The 16,574-nt window shown below is 39.0% G+C and overlaps 1 protein-coding gene across 1 annotated transcript in view; it reads left to right on the forward strand.

Annotated features, from left to right (window-relative positions):
* The window catches only part of TNFRSF11A (TNF receptor superfamily member 11a), a gene marked incomplete at its 3' end in the record, with an annotated part of 42,288 nt that overhangs the window by 5,947 nt on the left and 19,767 nt on the right, over positions 1-16,574 (forward strand). The gene's annotated exons all lie outside the window — the stretch shown is intronic.

Here is a 16,574-nt window from a genome sequence, read left to right on the forward strand (position 1 = left end):
TATATATATATATATATATATATATATATATATATATATATATATATATATATATATATTCGAAAGACAAAGTATGATTTGGAGCACCTGTGAATGTGTTGAGAACATCATAATCCCAAAACATTTTTTTCTCGGAATTGTGTGTCACCAGTAGAGGGCATGTTCATGGGTCCAGGAAGAGTCAGCCACTTTAAATACATGTGTGACCAGGTACATTCTGAGTTACATTTTGCCTTTTGAATCTGGATCTTTGCATACCTCTATTATTTTTTTACTTTTGGCTCCTCCTTTATTTCCAAAACCATCATCTCAAATGAGTCCTGTTTATTTTATTTTATCCATATATGAACAGAAAGCCATAATTATATTATTTTTATTCTGTATACATTGGTACATATTATATTACAATCGTCTGTTTTCCATTTTACCTTATCATTGATATATTTAGTCTTGCCATATGCATAAAATACAGATATAAAGCATTCAGTTTGTATACATGAATATGTATGTATATGTAGTAATGATACAATAAAAATTAAGAATTGTGAAAGCTAATAAGAACAACAGTTAGAAAGCTGATAAAAGTAAGTAATTAATTTGCAATGTGATTAATAATAGTTTGAAAGTGTTCCCCAGATTCAGAGTTCAGTGAACTACTAAATTATACAAGTATTCTGTAATTATTAAGAGAAGACTAACATTTAAAACTTAAATTTGCAGAAGCTGAAACATCCCACATTATTTATGAAACTGTTGATTGAATTCATTAATGTGCAATCAGAATGCACATTTTGCAATGGAGTTGATTCTTTTGGTAAAGCTCCTTCCAACACACATAAATATGCAATATAAAATGAAACAATCCAGAATAGAACAACATTAATCTATAGGTGATTTTAATTAATTAATTTATAGTGACTTTTAAATTTCACTCCCCGTACTGTATTAATTGAGCCTTATAATTAAGGTACAGTTAGTGATGATATAATCAAGGTGCAGGACTGTAGAGGTAATTGTTGCAGTTGGACTGTGCCAAATAGTGAAAAATATGCAACAGCAGCTGTAATATCTGTGTGAGAAAGAGTAAATAATGTGTAATAGAGTATGTCACTAAGGGCCATAACATGTTCTCTTACACATTAGGGCCTGGACCATCAGTGTCAGTCATCTTGGCTTTATAATTAACTGCGAAAAGAGATGACAAGCAGAAAACTCTTCATAAATACAGTATCTCCACATTATACTCTTTTGATCTCAAGGTCAAGGATGAAATATGAAGTACAATATGCTTTTTTTGCATTGGAATAAGAAGAGAGAATGACTGGAAATCCTCATCTTTCTGTTCATTCCACAAATCCTTCTAGGTTTTGTGCTTATTTTATTTTTGCATAATGGGTTGTCTTCTGATAATTAAGAAGGGAATGCATGAAGCAAGATTTATTTCTTTTATTTGTTTGATGTTGATGCCCTTGACGTGATGTCCCGGTGCCTGGAGGCAGTGCGGGTCTGGATGGGAAGGAACAGGCTCAGGCTGAACCCCTCTAAGACCGAGTAGCTGTGGATATCGGCATCTCGTACTGTCCAACAGGTTCCATCTCTTCTTATGGGGGGGAGCTATTGCCCCCTCAGAAAGGGCCCACAACTTGGGTGTCCTCCTGGATTCACTGCTTAATTTGGAAGATCATCTAACTGCCGTGACCAGGGGGGCTGTTTCACAGGTTCGCCTGGTACGCCAGTTGCACTACTTTTTGGACCGAGATGCCCTATGCACGGTCACCCATGCCCTTGTCACCTCTCGCCTGGATTACTGCAATGCTCTCTACATGGGGATGCCCTTGAAGTGCGCCTGGAGGCTTCAACTGGTGCAAAATGCAGCCGTGCGGGTGCTTATGGGAGTATCTCGATACTCCCATGTTACACCACTCCTGCGCGAGCTGCATTGGCTTCCGATTGCCCTCTGGGTGCGATTCAAGGTGCTGATAATCACCTTTAAAGCCCTACATGGCTTAGGCCCGGGATACTTGCGAGACCACCTGCTGCCAATGTCAACCTCCCATCAACCGGTTCGCTCCCACAGAGTCGGCCTCCTCAGGGTGCCGTTGGCCAGGCAATGCTGGCTGGCGACCCCCGGGGGAGAGCCTTCTCTGTGGGTGCACCAACCCTCTGGAACGAACTGCCCCCGGAGCTGCGGATGGCCCAGGACCTTCGGTCCTTCCGCCCTGACCTAAAGACCTGGTTATTCCAACAAGCGGGTCTGGACTGATCATGGTTTTTAAATTTGGTTTTTTATTTGTTTAAATTGTTCTTATTTCTTATATTGTTTAATCCTCTTTTAATTTTTGTATTTATATCTTTTAACTTTTTATTGTTGTGAGCCACCCTGAGTCCTCAGGGAGAAGGGCGGCATATAAATTTAATAAACCTTAAACCTTAGATAAGGACATCAAAATTTATGCCTTCCCAAAATTTCTTTGTATTATTAATAATTAAAGTTATATGTGCTTTCAGCAATTCAAGTCACTACTTCCTCCCTGAGTCTTACTAAATCTTTGGATTCAACCACATCCTGACAATAAGTTCCTCATTCTTTTTTTTATAGAGAGCATGAAGAACAATATTGTTTTTCATTCCATGTATTATATTTGCACTTTTGGAAAAGGGAAGAGAGAAAAAAATGCATTAATTCAAAAAGGTGTAAGCAAAGTCACTTTTTTTAAAAATCATGGTACAAAAATGAAGGTACCAGTAAACAAAGCATGTGAAGAAATCTTTTGTATTAATAATAATTGTGGTTCAGAATTATGCAAGGATGATGTTTTTCTCTGAACTGGCAATTTTTAAAATGTAGACTAGACCCCTGTTGTCAACACAGTTTTAATGATGTAACAAATGTATAACATAAAAGAACTGTGAAGGCTCTTCCTACTACTACTATTAGCAGTATGCTAATAATTAGGATAACAGCGTTCTGTGCGCCTTTGGTGTCTAGTCATGCCGGCCACATGACTACGGAGACGTCATCGGACAAGCGCTGGTTCTTTGGCTTTGAAACGGAGATGAGCACCAGCCCCTAGAGTCGGAAACGACTAGCACGCATGAACAGGGGAACCTTTACCTTTACCTTTTAATAATTAGGGACGCGGTGGCTCAGTGGGTTAGGACGCTGAGCTTGTCGATCAGAAGGTCGGCAGTTTGGCAGGTCGAATCCCGAGTGCCACATAACAGAGTGAGCGCCTGTTACTCGTCCCAGCTTCTGCCAACCTAGCAGTTCGAAAGCACGTAAAAATGCAAGTAGAAAAATAGGGACCACTACGGTGGGAAGGTAACAGTGTTCCGTGCACCTTTGGCGTCTAGTCATGCCGGCCACATGACCACGGAGATGTCCTCGGACAAGCGCTGGCTCTTCGGCTTTGAAACAGAGATGAGCACCGGCCCGTAGAGTTGGAAACGACTAGCACACATGTGTGGGGGAACCTTTACCTTTACCTAATAATTAGCGATTATTCTAAAACTGGAAAGCTTAAAATATTTTTTTCATCCTGCACATAATAATATAGTGAGCCAGTGGCATAATGATTAGGATGCCAGGCTAGAAACCAAGAGATAGAGAGTTCTAGTCCTGCCTTAAGCACAAAGCCAGCAGGGTAATCTTCGACTAAAAAAAAGGATTAAAAACTAATAAAAATGTAACAATATAGAATACCCAAATACATAGAGTACTCAAATACTGAGGAATAGCCATAATTTATATCCCTTCAATTTCTAAAAAGGAAAACATCTCTTCAATCCCTGAAGTCCTCCTGAAACAACCAGGTATTTGTTGCATTACAGGAAAGTTAACAGGATTGGGGCATGTCTGATATTGGGTGAATCTGTTCCTGAGAATTGGTGCAGTAACTCTTGAGAGTTAACTATGGGATCCTCGCAGATGGCATTTCCAAAGAGTCAGAATATACAGGAAATCTATTCTTCCATATCTAAAATGGTGGCAAATGCCACACAGAGAAGGTGGTCCCACAGATATCCTGACCCTGAAACATGAAGGTCTTTAAAGTTGGTAGCCAGCAGCTTGAACTGCACATAGAAGTAAACCAGTATCATTGCAGTTCTTGGAGCAGAGATGTTAAATGTGCAAATCCTGTGGCTCTCATACCTGGAACCACTTGAAATTTCTTGGTGGTTTTCGAAGACAGTCAAGTGCAATTGTATAATCCAACTGTGAAGTGACTAAGGCATGAGTGACTATTTACAAAGTTTCTTGATCCAGAAAAGGCAGAAACTAGCACACAATGTAAAAGGCCTCCTAGCTATGTCTGTCACTTGCTCTTTAAGCTAATATGCAAGTTCCAGAAGTCCCCAGATTACAAATCCACTCTGTTAAAGGCCAAGGACAGGAAATACCTGGAATTGGAGAGCTTCTTCACTCAAAGCTTATTCTTTCTTGCTAGGATTGAGTCCATGCCCTTAGAGCACTGGGCAGAATCTCCACCACATTTCTTGTTCAGCCTAATGATACCTAATTCCATGCTGGCATTTAGCTTCATGTAGATGTTAAATAAGAGGAGAGAAAGTAATTATCCATGTGTCACACATAGCTGCATCTTTCCTAGCTTGGTAGCCCCAGTCAACTCTATGGCAATCAGAGTGACCTAATGGCGGGTTTAACCGCACTTATAGTTGAACTTGTTTCTGGCTTGTGTTCATGCTGGCTTGATTCTAAACCAGTTTAAGAAAATCCTGTCCAGACTAAGATATCTTGGTAACACTTGCAAATAGTCTGGACTGCAGGGTATCGCAATCTGTCAATGGACAGTTACCCTTCTGGTGGGCCTCTTCGCATTTTTGTTCTGAAAAAAGTAATTGCAGATAATTTTCTTTCTTCTGTATGGATTTTCATAGACATGCATACTTTCATATGTGACTATACATTTTGTATGTGTGTGTGTGTGTGTGTATGTGTACACACAGAGTTAGATGAAACTTATATTTACAATGTTAAAGCATAAAGATAGAAGATTTTCACTTCAGCTCCCAAACAGTCCAGTGAAAGTTCAGTGACTAGAAATATTATTAGGAAAAAGATAACGGAAGTGAAAAACTCAGAAAGAAAATCAGTAATTAAAACAAAAGTTCCTGCTAGGTTTGAAACCAGCAAAATCTTAGATACAAAGTGAATGTACTCTACTGCTGTAACCGCCAGGATGGTTCCATGGGAATAAAATGTTTTTATATCAGCTTGTCTCTAAAATTATTTTTCTGATTGCAATATTATTCTTGAATTATGTGATAGTCTCTTTCCCCCATTGTTTTCCCACAAGTATAGGGTCAACCTTTTTTATATCAGTCAAAAATGGCCCAAAGTCACCTGCCAGGATTTGTGCCTAAAGTGGGATTAGAAATCTCAGTCCTCTGATTTCTAGCTTGGTGCCTTGAACACTAATCAAAGTGGCTTTCAGTCTGATGGGCTCATACAAATGAATGAAATATCAAACTGCTTATTTAACCATAAAAATTAACTATGGATGGTATTGCTAAAATTTTAACAAAATATTCTTTTTAAATCATCAGTACCTTTGCTTCTGCAACTTAGAATTACTGCAAAATAACATGAATTGTAATAGTCAACTATAATTTTAGAATAAATATTACAATTTCCTGTCATCCACTAACACCCTCATGTACAAGTGAGATCTACCTGTTCTGAAAGAAGCACCCTAATCACCACATACCATTAAATAAATTATAGCTGCAGTAGGATTTGTTAATAATTAAGCATGGATAGAGGTTTTGGCTAGAAGTTAAGACATTCTATCCATGCTTACTTATTAACAAATCTCAGTTCAATGAGTAGGCTGGTTCTTTAATCAAAAGCTGGATTCACATGGCACATTGAGTTATATATAATCTTTGTATTTGGCTTAGCAAAATACGTGAGCTCAGCTTGTAAACATTCTTAACTTTTTTATGTGAATCATGATCACTATTTACCAAGCTATGTATGAATCTAGCAGTTTCTTTAGCACTATGGCATTTAATCCTATATATTTGTATAGTAGTTGAAATAGATGTATTCCACTAAAGACAGAATCATGTGCTTAATTTTCCTTAAAAAAATGGAACTTGAAATGTACTATTTTTAAAAAACTTTTCAGTTAACTAAAGATATTTAGATGACTTAAGGAGGCACAGTGGCCCAGCAGTTAAAGACATTGAACTTGTCAGCTGAAAAGCTGACAGCCCGGGTTCAAGACCCGAGCGCTGCACAATGGGGTGAGTTCCCATTCTTGCCTCAGCTTCTGCCCTCCTAGCAGTTCGAAAGCACGCAAATGCAAGTAGGTAAATAGTTACCACTTCAACGGGAAGATAACAGCGTTCTGTGCACCTCAGTGTATCATCTTGCTGGTTATATGACCATGGAAATGTCCTCGGACAAGGTTAGTTACCTCAGCTAAGAAATGGAGATGAGCACCATCCCCCTAGAGTTGGACATGATTGAACAGGGGAAACTTTTACCTTGACCTATTATTTAAGTTATTTAATTTCTTTATCTTTATTGGGTATTATACGAAGTCAACTGGTGTGTTGATTCTCTCATGCTATAACCATTTTAAAGTTTTCACATTATTCTTTTTTTTAAAAAAAAGAGAAGTAGTGGGTTTTTTTCTTTTTTTTTTCTTTTTTCTTTAGCTTGTTGCATTTCCTGACTGTATATTTGCTTTATGGGATGGAAATTTGTGATGTGGTTTAAGAGCTTCATTGGAAAGTTGACATCATGAAAACCATTTCCTTCATGGTTTAGGAATTATTTTGAATTACAGACCTGGAAGTGAATGTGTGGAATGGCAGAGGTTTTTTTTAGGTTATATCTCAGAAAATGAAATGTTTTATTTAGATTAAGCCAGAGTTTTTAAGAATTCATGAGCATATGGATTTTGGATGAAATAAACAGAACACAGCTTCTACTCTTAGGTACTTAAAGTAGGCAAATGGTTAATTACAGTTAATATTGATTACAGTAGTGACTGAATACAATTAATATTTTATATTTCAGGTTCTTTTTCTTAATAGAACTTGCTAGTGCTACATTTTGTCAGCCTTATTAAATGAATATAACTCATAAATGTAAGATATGTAAAAGTAAAATTTATAGTGACATGAAACATAAGGGGAAAAGTGGGCTTTTCTTTAATCTGTGATCCCAGCTTTACTATTATATTGTAAGAAGAATGCTAATTAAATTACCATGCTAGCAATGTGCATTTCAAGCAAACTCCCTACAATGACATGACTACAGGAAATTTGTTCTTCTACTTTTAAGTTAAATAAAAACTAAAACGGCTACAAAACCATTCTCAGGATTGAAGAAAGGTTCTTTAGTGATCCAATAAGCAATTAGAAGGCTACTACATCTAAGCTGCAACAATCCAAGTAGCAACCAGATGGTGGGAAGGAGTTGTGGTCTTTGCTATCATGTAGTAGTCATCCAGACTTGAACTCTGCAGTTTTGTTTACAAAAAAAACTTAACCATAATCCTTCCTTTTGTAGTCTTTGAGAAGTATTGTATATACAAGCAGTCCTCGATTTACAAGCACAGTGGAGCACAAACTTTTGGGGGCTCATTTGTTAACTGAGTTTTGCCCCATTTTACTACCTTTCTTGCCACAGTTGTTAAGTGAATCACTGCAATTAAGTTAGTAACACAGTTGTTAAGTGAATCTGCAGACATGTCAAACACAAGGCCCGGGGGCCGGATCAGGCCCGCAAAGTGGTTTCATGCGACCCATGAAACCCGTGAAGCCATCCTGGAAACAGTGAGGGAACGGCCCCCACTGCCTTGGCCCTGGCCCAGAGACCCTCCTTCTGCCAGAGACCCTCAGATCTGTGCCACTCCTGCCCAGGCCCCCATAGGCACCCTTGATGCGAACGATGTAGAGCTGGCCACGCCCACCCAGTAGGCCATATGCACTCTAGCCACGCCTACCCAGTAGGCCACGCCCACCCTGGCCATACCCACCCGGCCCCCTGTGGGCAACCACAATGCTGATGTGGCCCTCAATGAAATTGAGTTTGACACCCCTGTGAATCTGGCTTACCCACTGACTTTGCTTGTCAAAAGGCCACAAAAGGTGATCACATGGAACTGTCATAAATCTGAGTCAGTGATCACTGGAACTGTCATAAATCTGAGTCAGTTGCCAGGCGTCTGAATTTTGATCACGTGACCATGGAGATGCTGCAATGGTCATAAGTGTGAAAACTGTCACAATTCACTTTTTTCAGTGCCGCTGTAACCTCAAACAATAACTAAACGAACTGGACTACCTGTACATACAGATAAGTCAAGAATGCCCCCAATACAGGGTTTGGCTTATCATTGGGTGGGGAATTTGTTGTGAAATTATGAAAAAAACGTACAAAAATGTTGAGGGTCAGCTTATCTGCTGGTATCACATTTTTCATAGTATTTGGGTTACAAATTCAAGGTTTGGCTTATATGCAAGTATATTTGGTTGTTGTGCATGTCTCATCAATTCTTTAACAGAGCATGGTACTGGATCCAAATATTATGTGGAATAAATAGCTATTGTTCTGTTCCCAGCAAGTATTGCCTTTTTAAAAAATAAATAAATAAATGAGAGAGCTGTAGTTCCAGTGAACAGAAAGAAAGTCCTCTGGTTTGAAAATGGAATCTCCTATCTATCAAGATTAACCCCACCAAATTTCACTTCCCGTTTGGATATAAACACACTTAAGAATGAAAAAGATTAAAAAGTTATTGATGGCGGAGGAGCGGTAAAAATTGTCATTCTGCTCATCCATTTGAGTTCAAGATCCGACTTTGCAACTGGAGCGTGGTAGCATCATAGCAGGATGTCAGAGTTTGAGCAATGTCACCTGTGACAAAGTGTAATAATATTCAGCTATGGCTACCATTCTCATTCAGATAGATATGAAGACGATTATATTTCCCCAACAGTGTGCTGCTCTTTGAATAAATTTATTTATTTATTTATTTAGTTACATTTATATACCGCCCTTTCCCTGAGGACTCAGGGCGGTTTACAGGGAATTAAAAATCCAACATACAAAAGTTAAAAACCAATGTTGTATTTATACAAATATTTTTGTGAAGACCAACGAATAACAAAAATAGTTTTCATTCTATAATCATGCTACCTGGGCTGATTGTTAGGGTCCATTGGTTAATATCTGATATCCAGTGGAACTAAGAAACGAAGAGTCTTCCACTAAAATTTTATTTTAAAAAAAACCCTCAAAATTTGTGGGCCTTTACTGTCTAATGACAAAATTGAAAACACTGATTCATCTAGCTCAACAGCTAATTATTTGTATGCTTTAAAGGTGCCAGGTTTTTAAACTCCATCTGGTACTTATAGCCGCTTATCACAGCAGGTTGTGTCTTGCTAACTTCAAACTGATACGGTTACTTTCACAGAACAGGTGGAGTTTAAACAAACAACCTTTAAAATGATCTTAGTATTATAAAAAATAATCTACAAAATTATTGGCTCACATCGGTCCATCAAAAGACCCATGGAAACTCCCTAACTTGCTTTGTCAGGTTTTATTTCCCTTCGAAAAAGAATAGTGCAACTCTATCCTCTATCAGTAATGTGCCTTGCTCACAATCAAACGAACGAAAAGTAAGTATAGTGGCCTGTGGATACACAATTTAAGTGACATTGATTAATGATTTTTAAAAATATTTTTGAAAAATCCTTTTTAAAGTAGTTGGTTGGATTCTGCTAGTACAGTCATTTCCTATTGTACTGACTCCTTTAAGTTTGATACGTATTTTTATGACAGTGTCGGACAGAGGGGAAAGAATACAGGTAGTCCTCTACTTACAATAATTCATTTAGTGACCGTTCAAAGTTACAGTGAAAAAAGTGATCTCACAGTTATGACCTTTGCAGCATCCCCATGATCATGTGATCAAAATTCAGATGCTTGGCAACTGGTTCATATTTATGACCATTGCTGTGTCCCAAGGTCATGTGATCCCCTTTTACAACCTTCTGACAAGCAAAGTCAATGGACAAGTCAGATTCACTTAACAACCGGGTTACTAACCTAACAACTGCAGTGATTCACTTAACAACTGAGGCAAGGAAGGTTGTAAAATGGGACAAAACTCACTTAACAGATGTCTCAGTTAACCACAGAAATTTTGGGCTCAGTTGTGGTTGTAAGTTGAGGACTACCTATAATATTTGGTATAAAGTTCGAAGTTTTTCTAACTGATCTCTGCTAGCAAGGATTCTGACCAACAGATCTTGCAAACAGGTGTACCCCATGTGGACACACGAGTGTAATCCATTTGAAAGTAACACTTTACAAGAGTACACTCTTTTGGGCAATTTCTTCTATAGCAATAAAAGATATGTTTAGTTGTTAGCAGGGCTTTTTTTCTCATAGAACGCCCAGAACAGAGTTCCGGCACCTTTTTTGGATGGAACCTTGTAGAGTAGGCAAGGTGGGTTGTATGACATGTGTGAGTTCCAGCACCTTTTTCTTTTACAAAAAAAGCACTGGTTGTTAGCATGAATAATCAATGCATCTTTTATATACTTTATCAAATTTCTTCCTCTTTCTGATACTAATTGATTAATTTTACCTTCGGTTGTTTTTTATTCATTTGAAACGGGCCTGTTATTGGATGCATGTCCAAAAGTGGTGTGTGTGTAAAATAGTAAAATAAATTAATATGAAGGGCAAAGGGATGCCAGACTGCACAAATAGAGGGAACTCTAGTAGCCCGTCAGATACAGAAGAAGAATCATTACATTATTTTCACTAACATTGCTAAAATGTTTCTGATTTGTTTTTTTACTAAATATACTCACTACTAAATATAGCTGAACTGAAGCATTTCTTCAGAGCGGGGGGGGGGGGGGAAGCCCACATCTGGCTTAGAAGTGAAAACTGCAATTTTGTGAATGCTTAAGCTGGAGATAAATCCTACTGAATTAAATGTGACTTTATCCTGGGTATAAAGACTTATACTGCAATGCATTAGTGTACTTATGTACTGTCTTGTACTATAAAACATTAAAAGTCCAGCAATAAACTCATCAAGATAAGTAAGGGACAGGTGTTTTCTTTTATTTTTCTGTTTGGTCTGGCTGTACAACATAATAGAAAGTAAAAAAAGTCTTATCTCTTTACTGTGGACTGTGTCAAGGAAGTAAATGAATCTGTTATACAAAAGATTCACCCTCAGAGGTAGAGGGTGGTTTAAAACATGTAGCAACAAGACTTCCTTTTGTTACAAAGTTTGGAGAATAGGTTTATGAGTTATTACAATACTAAAAAAGAAAGAGAGAAAAGAAAAAGGAACTGGTTTGAGTATGCTAAGGTTTCCTGCTACTTTTTACAATCTGGCTCTGTGTTCTTTGAAGTGTTGCATATTGTTCCTTAAATTAGAGGACTTTGCCCCTGTTTAACTCTAAGTCATTGTTAAATCCCTTGGATAAAGAGGAACTTTCAGACCGAACATAGCATGATTTTTTTTTCAAATCACATTTTATGAATGTGAACTTTGTAAGTATCCATTTCTTGAGGAGCAAAGTGTGCATATTGCAGGACTTCCTTTTCCTAAGGCAGGGGTAGGCAACCTTGGCTCTTTTATGACGCGTGGACTTCAACTCCCAGAATTCCTGAGCCAGCCATGCTGAGGGGAAACAGTTTGTGAACAACACAAGAGAGTGATTGGGATGAAGATGAGAGCACATGAAATCATCATCATGTATAATTTCCCCTTCTTCAGTTATATACTCCATTCACCATTATATACTCACTTATTTCACCATTTGTTTATTGTCCATCAATGGTCCTTTGGATATCATCCCGGCTTGTAAAAAAAAAAAAGTCAATGAAATAAAATCTCGTTTCCTCCAACTCCCATTCACTGACTAGAATCACACTTCACTGTGCTCCAGTTCTACATTCAAAATCATACGGCCGAGGGAGGGATTTTCATACTATCTCAGGCAATTGGCCGTCCAGCTTTTGCTGGACAATCTCCAGCAATGGAGCATTGAGGTACATAGGGAGGAGGATTAGGAATGAGTACCCTAACTTCAGTTATGTTCCTAGCATTGAGATCCAGAATTATATTTTTGGGAGAGCCTGCTGAGATTGAGGAGGCCCTTTCCATACATGTTTATGATGAGGTAATAGAAAACTGCAGAGGGTTTCGGTTGTGTACCTCTCCTTCCTTTCCTGGATAAAGAGTTTACATGAATGATTGCCTGCCAAGGCTCCAGTAAAGTTAGACCAATTTCATAATGTTACAAATTTTGCTAAGGGGTTACCTTATTTGATCAAATTTGTTCATTAATTAGTAACCAAATCCAGGTATATTGACGGTATGACTGCTTGAGTAAGTTGTTCAAATAGCTCCAAACAATTACTGCAAAGTATCACAGAAGTATAGTTCATTATGAAATGAACCTTTATTGTCAAAGTACAACTATGTGTACATTGAGATTAGCTGAGCCTCTGTGCTCCCACCCCCCAACACACAGTGACAACAAACCCTCCATCTTACTACACCATGTGAACCAACTACACCACACACCGGCCTCCCAAGTCAATTCTGCATAAAATTCACAAAAGTTCACAAAAGTTATTTCTCATTCAAAAGCCTAACAGCCCACGGATAAAAGCTATTTTTCAGCCTATTGGTGCAGCTGGCTATACTCCTATATCTCCTACCCGATGGTAGGAGAGTAAAGAGATACCGTCCAGGGTGTGAGTCATCCCTGAGAATTTTCCTCACTCTTCCAAGGCAACGAGTCCTGGCGATGTCATCCAGTGGTGTCAGGGGACAGCCCACGATGTCTTGTGCTGTACTCACCACCCTCTGTAATACTTTCCTATCCGCAGCTGTCAGACCAGCATACCAAACCACAATACCATACGAGAGGACGCTCTCTATAGTAGACCGGTAAAAGAGGGTCATTAGCCATTGTTCTACCCTGTTCTTCCGCAAGACCCTGAGAAAGTGAAGCCTCTGTTGGGCCTTTCTAGCCACCTGGGTTGTATTAACTTTCCAGGTCAGATCTTCACAGAGGTAGACTCCCAGAAATTTAAAGGAGGAAACTCTCTCCACACAGTCCTCCCCGATGTAAAGTGGGGCAGGTTCCCCCTGTTTTCTCCAGAAGTCTAGCACCATCTCTTTTGTCTTGCCGATGTTCAGGTGCAAGTTGTTGTTACTACACCATATGGATAGTTTTTGTACCTCCGCCCTGTATGCTGTCTCATCCCTACCTGTAATGAGACCCACCACAGTTGTATCATCTGCGAACTTAATTATCGCAGTGGATGGGTCAGATGATACACAGTCATATGTGTATAAAGAGTACAGGTAGGGACTAAGCACACAGCCCTGTGGCGAGCCAGTGCAAAGCTTCAGGGGGGTGGACAAAGCAGACCCGACCCTCACTGTTTGTAACCGGTCCCTGAGAAAGTCTTGAATCCAATCGCAGATGGTGGGGGAGAATTTCAAGTCAGTCAGCTTCTCAATGAGAATGCTCGGCAAAATGGTGTTAAAAGCCGAGCTATAGTCAACAAAAAGCATCCTGAGATAACTTCCAGGTTTCTCAAGATGACTTGCTACAGAGTGTAAAGCAGTAGCTATGCCATTGTCTGTTGACCTATTTCCCCTATAGGCAAATTGATGTTTATCAAAATCCAGTGGGAGGCATGTCCTGAGATGTTGGAGAACCAATCTTTCAAAGCATTTCATGACTACAGACGTTAATGCAATAGGTCTGTAGTCGTTCAGGCACTCAACTGCGGTTTTCTTGGGGACTGGGACAATGGTAGCTGCTTTCAAGCACGATGGTACACATGCCGTTTGCAAGGAGATGTTAAAAATCCTTGTCAGGACCCCTGCTAATTGGTCGGCACAATTCCTAACCACTATCCCCAGCACCCCATCTGGGCCTGCGGCTTTGCTGGGATTCACAGCCTTCAATACAGCTCTCACTTGGTGTTCACACAGGGTGAGTGGCTGAAAATCAGAAGGCCGGCCAGCAGAGGCTACGGGGTCTGGTCCTTTTACCTCGTAGCAAGCGAAGAAGATATTCAGCTCCTCAGCCAACGAGGCATTGGTGTTAACCATGCTCCTCGTACTGCCCTTGTAGTTGGTTAAGTTCTGCAGTCCCTGCCATACTTGCCTCGGATCGTTGTCTGCTAAGTGGTTCTCCACCTTGTGTTTATATTGTTGTTTTGCCATCCTAATCTATCATGGTTAAAAGGGAGTAGATTATGACTTCTGAGAATTGGGAATTTTCCCATCTCACCTGCATTAATTATCTTCTGATGAAATGAAACTCTATGAAGCATGTATAAATACCCATTTATATTTTTTTGAAAAATGTATATGTTGGAAGTTACTCAATTTTCAAAAAAAAAAGTCAGAAGAAGGTTTTTTTATATTTCCCCCCCAATGTGAACATAATTTGGATCAAAAGATAGAGGCCTGTAATAGAATCATTATGACGTAGGTCCAGGAAAGTGGTAATTCAAGTTTTTGTGTAGTATTTCAAAATGGAATTGTCTAAAGATGTACAAAGATAAAACAAGTATGTTTAAATATTCCATAAAATGCTACTTTTTAAAACCCTTTTAGGTTTTTAAGGTCTTTAATCAGTCTTGGGCTGCTATTGTTAGGTTGTGGCACAACATTGTGATGTGTTTTTTCTCACTTGCCTCTTTTTCTGCCCATTCTTCATATGCCCATGGCTCTTAGTTTAACTTTTCCACATTCACTATGCAGTTAAATTGCCTTCCTTAATGCAAGCAGATTGCCTTAATATTAACACCTTGAATGGAACTATCTAAAATTGCAGCCCAAAAGGAAAAGGAGCCAAAGAGGAGATATATCCAGCTGCAAAAATTTGGGTGACCTATAAATGGGGAGTGTATTTGCCTTCTTCTGCTCTGTCCTGTTTGAAACGTCCTCCCTTCATGAGAAAGGAATGTGATGTGAACACATCTGCCTTATCTCCATACAGCGGAGCCCAGGACCATTGGGAAACGAAACCAAGAGAGACCTTGAGATGGGCGCTAAATCACCAGGTTCTCAAAACAACCTGACATCTATGGATTGGCTGGATTTCAACCGGACGGTTGGACACTTAGGGGAGGAGTTCTAAATGGGCATTGTGATGTAACCTTTCGCGCGTGAATTCTTCAACCTTGCTTTGCTCTCCTGCTATCATTAATTCTCAATAAAATTTCCTTTTGAAACAATGCCTGTTTCAAGAGTTCTGCTTTCTTGGGAGATCTAATTGAGGCAGGTCCTTAACCGTTTATTGTTTCTCTTTGCTGCCAACTAGTATTTATCTGGATTTTAGCCATCCAGATATGGTAAACCTAAATATAAAGACAAAAAATATGTCCAAAAGTACTTACAAGTCATCAGTTTAATATATATTAATATAAAGGTAGTCCTTGTTTAGCGACCAAAATTGGAACTAACAACTTGGTTGCTAAGTGAAAAATCACAGGACTACAAGTGTGCTTACAATTTTACTTCAGCTTCTCTTTTAAAAGAATGCAATCACAAATTGTTGGGTAAGCCTAAATGGCAAGAAAGTTTCCCGAGTTCCACTCTCCACCCTTTAGAACACAGGTGTCAAACTCGCCATGTCACGTGACGTGTTGCGACATACCGTGACTCTTTTTGCATTGCCGGCAATGGGGTGGGTGCAGCTTCAGTATGATGAAACCGGCTCTCGGGCCAGCTAGTTTGATACCCTTGCTTTAGGATCCTCTTCCCAGGCTGAGATAATTAGCAAGGTAATTGATGTTTGTACATTCAGAGGAGAGGGAGGGGTTACAACAGAGTAAGAAGACACACATTGGAGAGTACACATTGAAAGGAATGCACTAGCTCCAGCTCTTCACCTAGTGCACTTGACTTAGAAGGCGAACAAAAATCTTTAGTGTGAAACTGATTAGGGGCTTGTCAGTTTCTTAGCAGCAGCTACAAGTGGCTGAAGGGTTCTAATCAACTAATTATGGTCACATTGCTAAGCTTGCTAACTTGTTGTGAGGACTTTTTAGGGAAGCGCTGTGCTCCTAAGAAAAGTAACTCAGGAAAAAAAATAACTTTATTAGCCAATCTCTGTGTGGGGTTGGGTGAAAAACAATGATCAAGCACAGGGCAATGCATGCTAACTGACTGTAATGGCAAATATATGACAGAGAGAGATGTGAAGATCATACATATGGCCATTGGTTGCAAACTTTTTCGACATCATTTAACTACAAACAGTTGCTGTACAAGGCAGTTGCTAAATAAGGACTACCTATACTGCTGTTTCTAAATTTATGCTGTTCTGAAATGTTGATTTATAATATCTATTCTCCTGGTTGGGATATGGTGGAAGTCATTGTACAACATACCTGAAGAGTACCAATTGTAATGATACAAATGTATAGTTTAAACACAATCAGAAATAAAAGTTGAGTATCCTTGAAAGATGTATTAAACTAAAAGCAATTTAACTAAGGTATTATTACTGTTCTGTTCTGT

This window comes from Vipera berus (assembly GCF_964194415.1).
Source record: "Vipera berus genome assembly, chromosome: 3".
NCBI classification, from domain to species: domain Eukaryota; kingdom Metazoa; phylum Chordata; class Lepidosauria; order Squamata; family Viperidae; genus Vipera; species Vipera berus.